This window comes from Peromyscus maniculatus, chromosome 21 (assembly GCF_049852395.1).
Source record: "Peromyscus maniculatus bairdii isolate BWxNUB_F1_BW_parent chromosome 21, HU_Pman_BW_mat_3.1, whole genome shotgun sequence".
NCBI classification, from domain to species: domain Eukaryota; kingdom Metazoa; phylum Chordata; class Mammalia; order Rodentia; family Cricetidae; genus Peromyscus; species Peromyscus maniculatus.
In genome coordinates, this window is record NC_134872.1 from 65,391,973 (window position 1) to 65,400,354 (window position 8,382).

The following is an 8,382-nucleotide window of genomic DNA, read 5'->3' on the forward strand; positions in this document are numbered from 1 at the left end:
CTTGTCTGGGTATTAAATCATCTAGGAACTAAGTCTTGGGTACTCTTGTGATTAGAAATCTGAGTTAGGTTAATTGAGATGGGAAGACTCACCTAAAACTACGGGTTGCATCATTCCATTGACTGTTGTCTTGGACTAAATAAAAAAGGAAAATGAAAGTTGAGCACTAGTAATTACAGTTTACTGCTTTCTGAGAAGGAATGTGACCAGCTATCTTAAGATCCTGCCTTCCTCATCATATGTGACTGTGTTCTTGGTATGTGAGCCAAAATAAGTCCTTCTTTCCTTAAAGATTTTTGGTCAGATCAAAACGACCAACAGTCCAATTAAGAAATGGGCTATAGAACTAAACAGAGAATTCTCAACAGAGGAAACTCAAATGGCTGAAAGACATTTAAAGAATTGTTCAACATCCCTAATCATCAGGGAAATGCAAATCAAAACAACTCTGAGATACCACCTTATGCCTGTCAGAATGGCTAAGATCAAAAACACTGAAGACACTTTATGCTGGAGAGGATGTGGAACTAGAGGAACTCTCCTCCACTGCTGGTGGGAATGCAAACTTGTACAACCACTTTGGAAATCAATATGGCACCTTCTTAGAAAATTAGGAATCAATCTCCCCCAAGATCCAGCTATACCACTCTTGGGCATATACCCAAGGAATGCTCAATCATATCACAAGATCACTTGCTCAGCTATGTTCATATCAGCATTGTTTATAATAGCCAAAACCTGGAAACAACCTAGATGCCATTTAACTGAAGAATGGATAAATAAATTGTGGCACATATACACAATGGAATACTACTCAGCAGAGAAAAACAATGACATCATGAGGTTTGCAGGCAAATGGATGGATCTAGAAAAAATCATCCTGAGTGAGGTAACCCAGACTCAGAAAGATAAATATGGTATGTACTCACTCATAGGAGGATACTAGATGTGGAACAAGGATCACTGGACTGCTACTCACATCACCAGTGAGGCTACCTGGAAAACGGGACCCCAAGAAAGACACGAGGATCGCCCAATGATGGAGAATTGGCTGAGATCTACATAAACAACCTGGACATGAGTGGGAGCAATGAAGGGCGAGGGTCGAGGGAAAGAGAGCAGGAGATCCCAGCTGGATCAAGATCAGAGAGGGAGAACAAGGAATAGGAGACCATGGTAAATGAAGACCACACGAGAAAAGGAAGAAACAAAGTGCTAAAGAGGCCCACAGAAATCCACAAAGATACCCCCACAAAAGACCGCTGGCAATGGCCGAGAAACAGCCAGGACTGACCTACTCTGGTGATGGGATGGCCAAACACCCTAATAGATTTGCCAGAAACCCCATCCAAGGACTGAGGAATCTGGATGCAGAGATCCACGGCTAGGCCCTGGGTGGAGTGCCGGGAATCCAATTAGCGAGAAAGAGAAGGGTTTATATGAGTGAGAATTGTTGAAACCAAGGTTGGATAAAGCACAGGGATACATAGCCAAACGAATGGAAACACATGAACTATGAACCAAAGGCTGAGGGGCCCCCAACTGGATCAGGCCCTCTGAATAGGTGAGACACTTGATTGGCTTGATCTGTTTGGGAGGCATCTGGGCAGTGGTACCAGGTCCTGGGCTCATTGCATGAGTTAGCTGTTTGAAACCTGGGACTTATGCAGGGACGCTTGGCTTGGTCTGGGAGGAGGGGACTGGACCTGCCTGGACTGAGTCTATCAGGTAGATCTCAGTCCTCGGGGGGAGGCCTTGCTCTGGAGGAGGTGGGAATGGGAGGTGGGCTGGTTGGGAAGGGAAGGGGAGCAGGAAGGGGGAGAACAAGGAATCTGTGGCTGTTATGTAGAACTGAATAGTATTGTAAAATAAAATAAAAAAAAAAAAGATTTTTGGTCAGTATTTTTCCTCTCACCAACAAGTAACGTAACTAAAAAACTCTCCATTTGAAGAACTGCAAAGTCATTTCCTACCTTGACTTATTAGTAATAGAGTAGTATCTAAAGAGTGTAGATTTTGAGGTCATCAGTTTATAATAATGAACTGAAGTCCCAGGGTTTTGCATATTCTGTTTAGTCATTCTGACATTCATTGATGAAATTGAATAATTATTCCAATTTATTTGGGTCCTTTGGTATTTAATTATGATAATATTTAATACAAGGAATAAATTGTTATCATACATGTGATTGCATCTCTATAAAATTTAGACACTGAAATCCATTTTCCAAAGTGATGATGTTGGAAGATAGGATGTGTGGAAATTTGTCAAGTAAAGGGTCAGGGTTTTCATGAAAGATATTAGTTCCCTCTGTAAAGAGATAAAGGAACAGTTCTCTCTTTGTAAAAGAACAATGAGAAGGCATTTCCTGTGATAGTGTACATCTCGGTCTGTTGTTTATAAGCAATTTAGTTTATACTCTTCTGCTACAGCAGTTTGAATGTATTGATGAAGTGAGTGGAAGGAACTTCAAGCTAGTCCTTTGTGGCATGCGATATCAGTTGACATTGATTGGCAGCCAAGAAGAGAACTGGGTCAGTGAAATGCAGTAACTAGGAGAGTTTGGTATCTTAGAATCCAAATGAACAGAGATTTTCAAAAAGGAAGCCGGAGTCAAAGAGTTAAATGAAAAAAAGTAACAAGCAGAAACGTAATTGATGATAATTGATAAATTGGGCAGATACCCCCAAACAGCAGTTTTAAAATGTCTTTGCTAGAGATCAGAAATGACAGAAAATAGCTCTGCTTTCGGTTTCTCTCTTATCTCAAGAAAGAGCACAGGCCTCTTCACGCTATGCCTGACAGAGAAGGAACCAGGGCACTCAAGGTAGGACCAAGAGCACTAAGCAGCTAATAGCCTTACCCACATTCACTCCAGTTTCTGCTGTAAGTCTTTATAGAGCTCCCAGGCCAGCATCTGGATGATCTCCTGTTTTTCTAGAATCCTCAGCTATTATGGTGCTCTGCTTTCTCTCTCTTCCCCTTAATACTCCACCTATGGATCTATAATAAATGTCTTACTAAAAGTTACCTCTGTGATCTGTGAATTTCATTCTTCAAACACTCAAGAAAATAACTCTAAAGACTTCGTCTCAGTGTGGCTTTCCTGGCTACTGAGTTTTCTAAGACTTCAGCTCCTTGGGCAAACCTTCATTATTCTCAAGGAAAGAAGCTGTGGTAGCTCTTCTCTACTGTCACCTTGACAAAAGAGAACCTCAGTTGAGATATTGCCTCTGTCAGACTAGCCTTTAAGCATGTGTGGGGGACATTTTATTCATCTCTAATTGACAAGATAAGGCTTATTCATGGTCAGTGGCATCATTCCTGGTAAAGTGCTCCTGAGTTATTTAAGAAGGTAGCTGTGCAAACCTTAGGGGGAAAGCCAGTAGGCAGCATTCCTCTGCGGTCTCTGGTTTAGTTCTTGTATCTAGATCCCTGCCTTGAGTTCCTCCTTTGGCTTCCCTCAATGAGGGACTATAACCTGTCATAAAAATAAAACTTTTCTTCCCTAAAGTTGCTTCCTTTTTATTCAGTGCTTTAAATACAGTAAGAGAAAAGCAAACTAGAAGAGATGTATTTAGGAGCTCTTTGAAATGTTTTAAATTGTTCCCCTTAAAACAAATCTGGGAAGTGAAACTTGGAGATTTATAAAATTTCAATCTGTTGAAAAGGTAAGGATAGATGGATGTGAAATATAATCACAAATGTTAGAGAAGGGGATTATAAAGCCATTTGAAGTGGTTCTAAGGGCATTAATGATCACCAGCAAAAAATGCCATTTCTGGAAGAGTGTGGAGGCCTGTAGGAGATTAGGAGAGATTTCAAAGTAAGCAGATTGGAGAAAGTGGAGCTTTATCTTTAGGAGTTAAGAAGGAGGAAACAGAGAAGACTACCTCAAGGGATCAATGGTGTCAAAGGCTAGATCTCCTGGGATGGAAGGAATTAAATTACTAATGGGCAGTCTGCAGGGAATCAAGTCTCAAGAACTATAAACTAATTCCCAGTAATGACTTTCTTTAGCTGAGAATTAGGTTATTTATGTTAAAATGATTTTCAGTATCTTAAAATAGGGAAATTTTAAGATTTATTTTCTTTAATTCTTAACATTGTTGCACTTATTATGTTCGTGAATTAAAATTCTTTACTGATAATAAAGATTATTTTATTTTTGAAAAGTATTCTGGGAAGTTTAGTTAAAACTTTCACTCAGAAATGATAGAGTTTCAGAACTGTAAGAAATAAATGTGATTATTAATTTTTAAGAATTTTCTTTAATTTCTTAAAATCAAAATGTAATTACATTTTTCCTCCCTTCCCTTCCCTCTCTCCAATGCCTCTTGTGTAGTCTCCAGCTTTTGCTCTCTCTCAAATTACTCTTACAAACCTTTAAAAAGTATTTTTGTTTGAAATAAACTCTCATTCATGAATTTTCATTTTTGTCTGTTTGTTTAAAGATTCTATTATTGTAATAATATGTGAGGTGTGTGTGTGTGTGTGTGTGTGTGTGTGTGAGAGAGAGAGAGAGAGAGAGAGAGAGAGAGAGAGAGAGAGAGAGAGAGAGAGTTGGAGGGTTAGGTTACATCTTTTGTTTAAGGAATAACTGTGGAGGTTGAAGAACAAATAAAAGACAAAATAACATATCTCCATTCCACACTTGAAAAAACTATAAAAACCATCTAAGTAATAGAGATGGAGATTCATAATAGCAGCTACCATATATGAGATATTAATAATTTACAAAGGACTTTTGTTTTTATTAAGGCTACTTACAGAAATATCAGTGAAGGGTTACTTACATGAACAATTGTTAATGCTTATATGAACCTGGGTAGGGACTTTGTGATTCTTGTAAGGTTCAGGAGCTTCATGAGAGTAGTGGGTTGTGAACTTAAATCTTATAAATTTTGTTTACTTTCCGACTCTTAGTGGAACTTCCTCATGGATGATCTGTTTCAGTGTGGATAGAATTGTGACACAACACACTTGGTTTAAATGACATAAACAGACTTGCCAATTTACTCTCATCAAGAATTTGGAAATGTAACTTACCTCATAATCCTAGAGGTATAAAATAAATACAATTTCATTGGATTTAAGTAATCAAGAAAGCCACAAGAATTCTGGTAGGTTTAAGTGTCTCAAGGTAGTGATTCTCTCTCATATAACTAAAAATCAATGATTTCTACTTTAGGGTGCCCATTTCTGGTGTTCTTAATTTATGCCTTCAATTTGTCATTTATTCTTTTTGAGTTTTTTCTTTGACCTGCCTTCTCTGACTTCAATTTCTAACTATTCTATCCAGCCAAGGAAATAGCTTTCTATAAAGTAGCTGCCCTTTCTCTATTGAAACGTTTCCTCCTGTGGGGAGAAGGAAAGTTCTCAGTACTGAAAAGCTCAGAGAAATTATAAAGACAGAGAGAGTTCATTGAAGTTATAAGATATACTAGGTGCCTTACTGTGGTCATGTAAGCAGTAAACCATTGTTGGGGAGATGAGATTGTTTCATGCAGCAGTTATCTGAAACATAGGCAGAACCTCCAGTGATTCAGTTTTCATGATGGATACTCAGGATGTGGTGGGATTTTTAGTGTACAGCTGCCTACATCTCATGTAACTATAAGTAACAGAAATAAACTCATTTGTTAGTAAATTCAGTTTGTGCAGTTTTCTTTCTTTTGGTAAGTGGTATTCTATAGGGTTAAGTAGATGTTTCTTCATGTACCCCAGGACAAGCTCCCATAACACAGTTGGCAACACCCACAGTGTAGGTGTGAGCATCTGCAACTGAGGCAGAGCCATCTGTGGATGCATGGTATTGTATGTTGTGCCTTCTGATTATAGTCACAGTCATATGTACTCCCAGATATGAGCGTTTAAGTTATGCACATGAGGCTGAGCCATCAGAAAGTAGAACATACTTGGGGGAAATCCCATGAGGAATATCTTCTTTTACATGATATATTGGAGAATATCTTCTTCATGAGTAAGGTTTGCCATGTGTTTATGGAAGAGTCTTCCAAATGACTGATGGACTAGGAAGATATAATGAGATCCTCAAAACTATAGCACATATAGCACATAATTATGAGCAAGCTGTGGCAGCAATGGTCACTGTGTACTTGGGTATAGGTGACAAGCATTAAATGAAGTTCAGCTGTCTTCTCAGAAGGAATTGGCCCCATAAAAGAGGAGTGACTGGTGGGGAAAAAACTCCATGTAAATGCTATCTTCTTCATTACCTTTGATTTGAATAACAACAACAACAACAACAACAACAAAAAAGAGTAAAGGAGGAGATACTATGAATGTGCTGGTGCTCCCTCACTTAGAGTTGTTGTTACATCAAGAACACAGAGAATACGTTATATCTCTGCTAATCCTGGATCCCAAAATTTAAAGAGTGAGGAAAATTAGTAGAAATTTAGTAAAATTAGTAAAATTACCACTCAGTTCCAATCTCTAATGCAAGGAAAAGGGAATTCCATAATTGTGCAATCAGATAGGGGCATTATTAATGACTCAATATTGCAATCTCCAAAAACTAGGGTGACTCTACCTCTGAAGTACTGGCACAGGGAAAGACTTTAAAGTAACACATTAAAGAGCCCTCAAAGTATGGCTGGTGAGCTTCTGGGACCTCAGGGTAGACAGGATCAGTCTGTGTGATGTGCAAGTAGAAACAGTAATATAAGTACTTTAGGTGAAGATTGAATAATCTGAGTTAATGGAAAGGAAAACAGTTCTAGATGAACTTGCTCATGGGAGCCATTAAAGACACTTGATTATCAGGAAATGGTGTCTTCATGAAAATCATCATGTAGAAGATAACAGAGAAAGAAGAAGAAGCACTCAAGGAACGAAGCACAAGTATGATGATATTTGGTGCCTAGTTCATCGGGGCAGACAAGAATGTGTTCAGATGAAAAGTAAGAGAAGAAGCGAACTTAGCAGGGACCTTGGGACTGATTTTGGGTTTTAGTATCTTTGCTGAGCCCTGTGGTTAGATATGATCTTGGCCAAGTAGAACAGGCTGTGGTTGATGAGATTATTTTTAGATTAGAATATAAACCAGGCTTGTAATGTGATAAAACAATAAGGAGTATATATGAAAAGTGGGAATAGGCAATAGGACCTCTTGCAGGCACATAAAAGCAAACAAGGCAAGATTTGTGTTTGATCAGTATCCCTGGGAAAAAAAATAAAATATTAGCAGAGAGCTAAATGATGCTAGTCTCTGAAAGGTTCTAGAGTTTGAGCAGCAGTTTACCAAAGGATTGAAGGAATAAATAATAATATAGCAGTACATTGAGTAATTACACTTACCCTGGGTGTGGGCTCTTATTTCCCCCAGGGTATGCTGTGTACATTTCTCTCCTACAGACATTTAAACTGGAGTGGACAGTACCTAACCAGAGGAGCTTTGGTTGTGGTTGATGGAGACTCGGTAAGTTTGGAGTTGCCTGTAGTTTCTCAGTCCCTGGGAGCTCAAGTAGCAGTTGAGTCTGCCAATGGCAATGTTGTGTTTCCCCTTGGCTCTGGTCTGGGAAAAGCAGTATAAATTCTTCAGAGTCCAGTGTGAGTTTTGAGATTGCCGAGGCTCATCACGGTGACAGAAACAAGGAATCAGGATAAATCAGAGAATGGTTGGAGAATACAGAATTGTCAATAAAGATTCTCAGACACGGTACTGTGGTAAGCCCCTGAAGCCACTCAAGTGGTCAGGCCCCTCCCCGAGGACCTCTCACTGCCAGGTTCCACCCACAGAATACTCTAACTGTCCTAACTGCTGCACCCTGCCCCCCACCCTGCAGAGCACAAAGCCCCATATCTGGACATGAAACCCCACTAATCTTCACCCTTGAAAGCTCCACCCTGAAAAGTTCCACCCGCTTCCCAAGAAGCTCTGTATCAGCCCTCTATCCTGTTTAGTTTGCTGCTGTTTCTTGCTCCAGCAAAGGTAGCCCAACCCTCCTGGGGTTTTTGTTTGTTTGTTTGTTTTTGTTTTTGTTTTTCCCTCCCAATAAATCTCTTGTGTGAGGTTTGTTGTGTGGTGTGACTTTGTGGAATTCCTTGGCTTCCAGCTGCCAGGATACCTTTCCTCTGAGCTGCAGTGCTTACAACTGTACCCAGCACTGATTATTTTGATGCAACATTTATGTCAGTGATGAGCTATTCTTGTTCTATGTATAATATGATAACAGTTTTTAAAGCAACCCAAGTCCTGAGACCAACTGTTATTTGCTGAGAGCATATAGGAGTAGGACTCAGAGCTCACGACCACCCTTTCTAAAGCAATTCATTACATAGTGCCAACCTTTTAGTTCCTTACAGAGTTTGGCATAAAATAAAAATTATCATTTGAAGTATTTGAGTGAAGTCTC

The 8,382-nt window shown here is 39.3% G+C and overlaps 1 protein-coding gene across 1 annotated transcript in view; it reads right to left on the reverse strand.

Moving 5' to 3' along the window:
* LOC143269977 (uncharacterized) overlaps positions 1 to 7,756 on the reverse strand; it is a 28,066-nt gene extending 20,310 nt beyond the window's left edge. Inside the window, exon 1 of the mRNA XM_076557965.1 lies at positions 7,325 to 7,756. The gene's annotated coding sequence lies outside the window, so the exon portion shown is untranslated. The remainder of the gene's footprint in view (positions 1 to 7,324) is intronic.
* Positions 7,757 to 8,382: the final 626 nt, after the last annotated feature.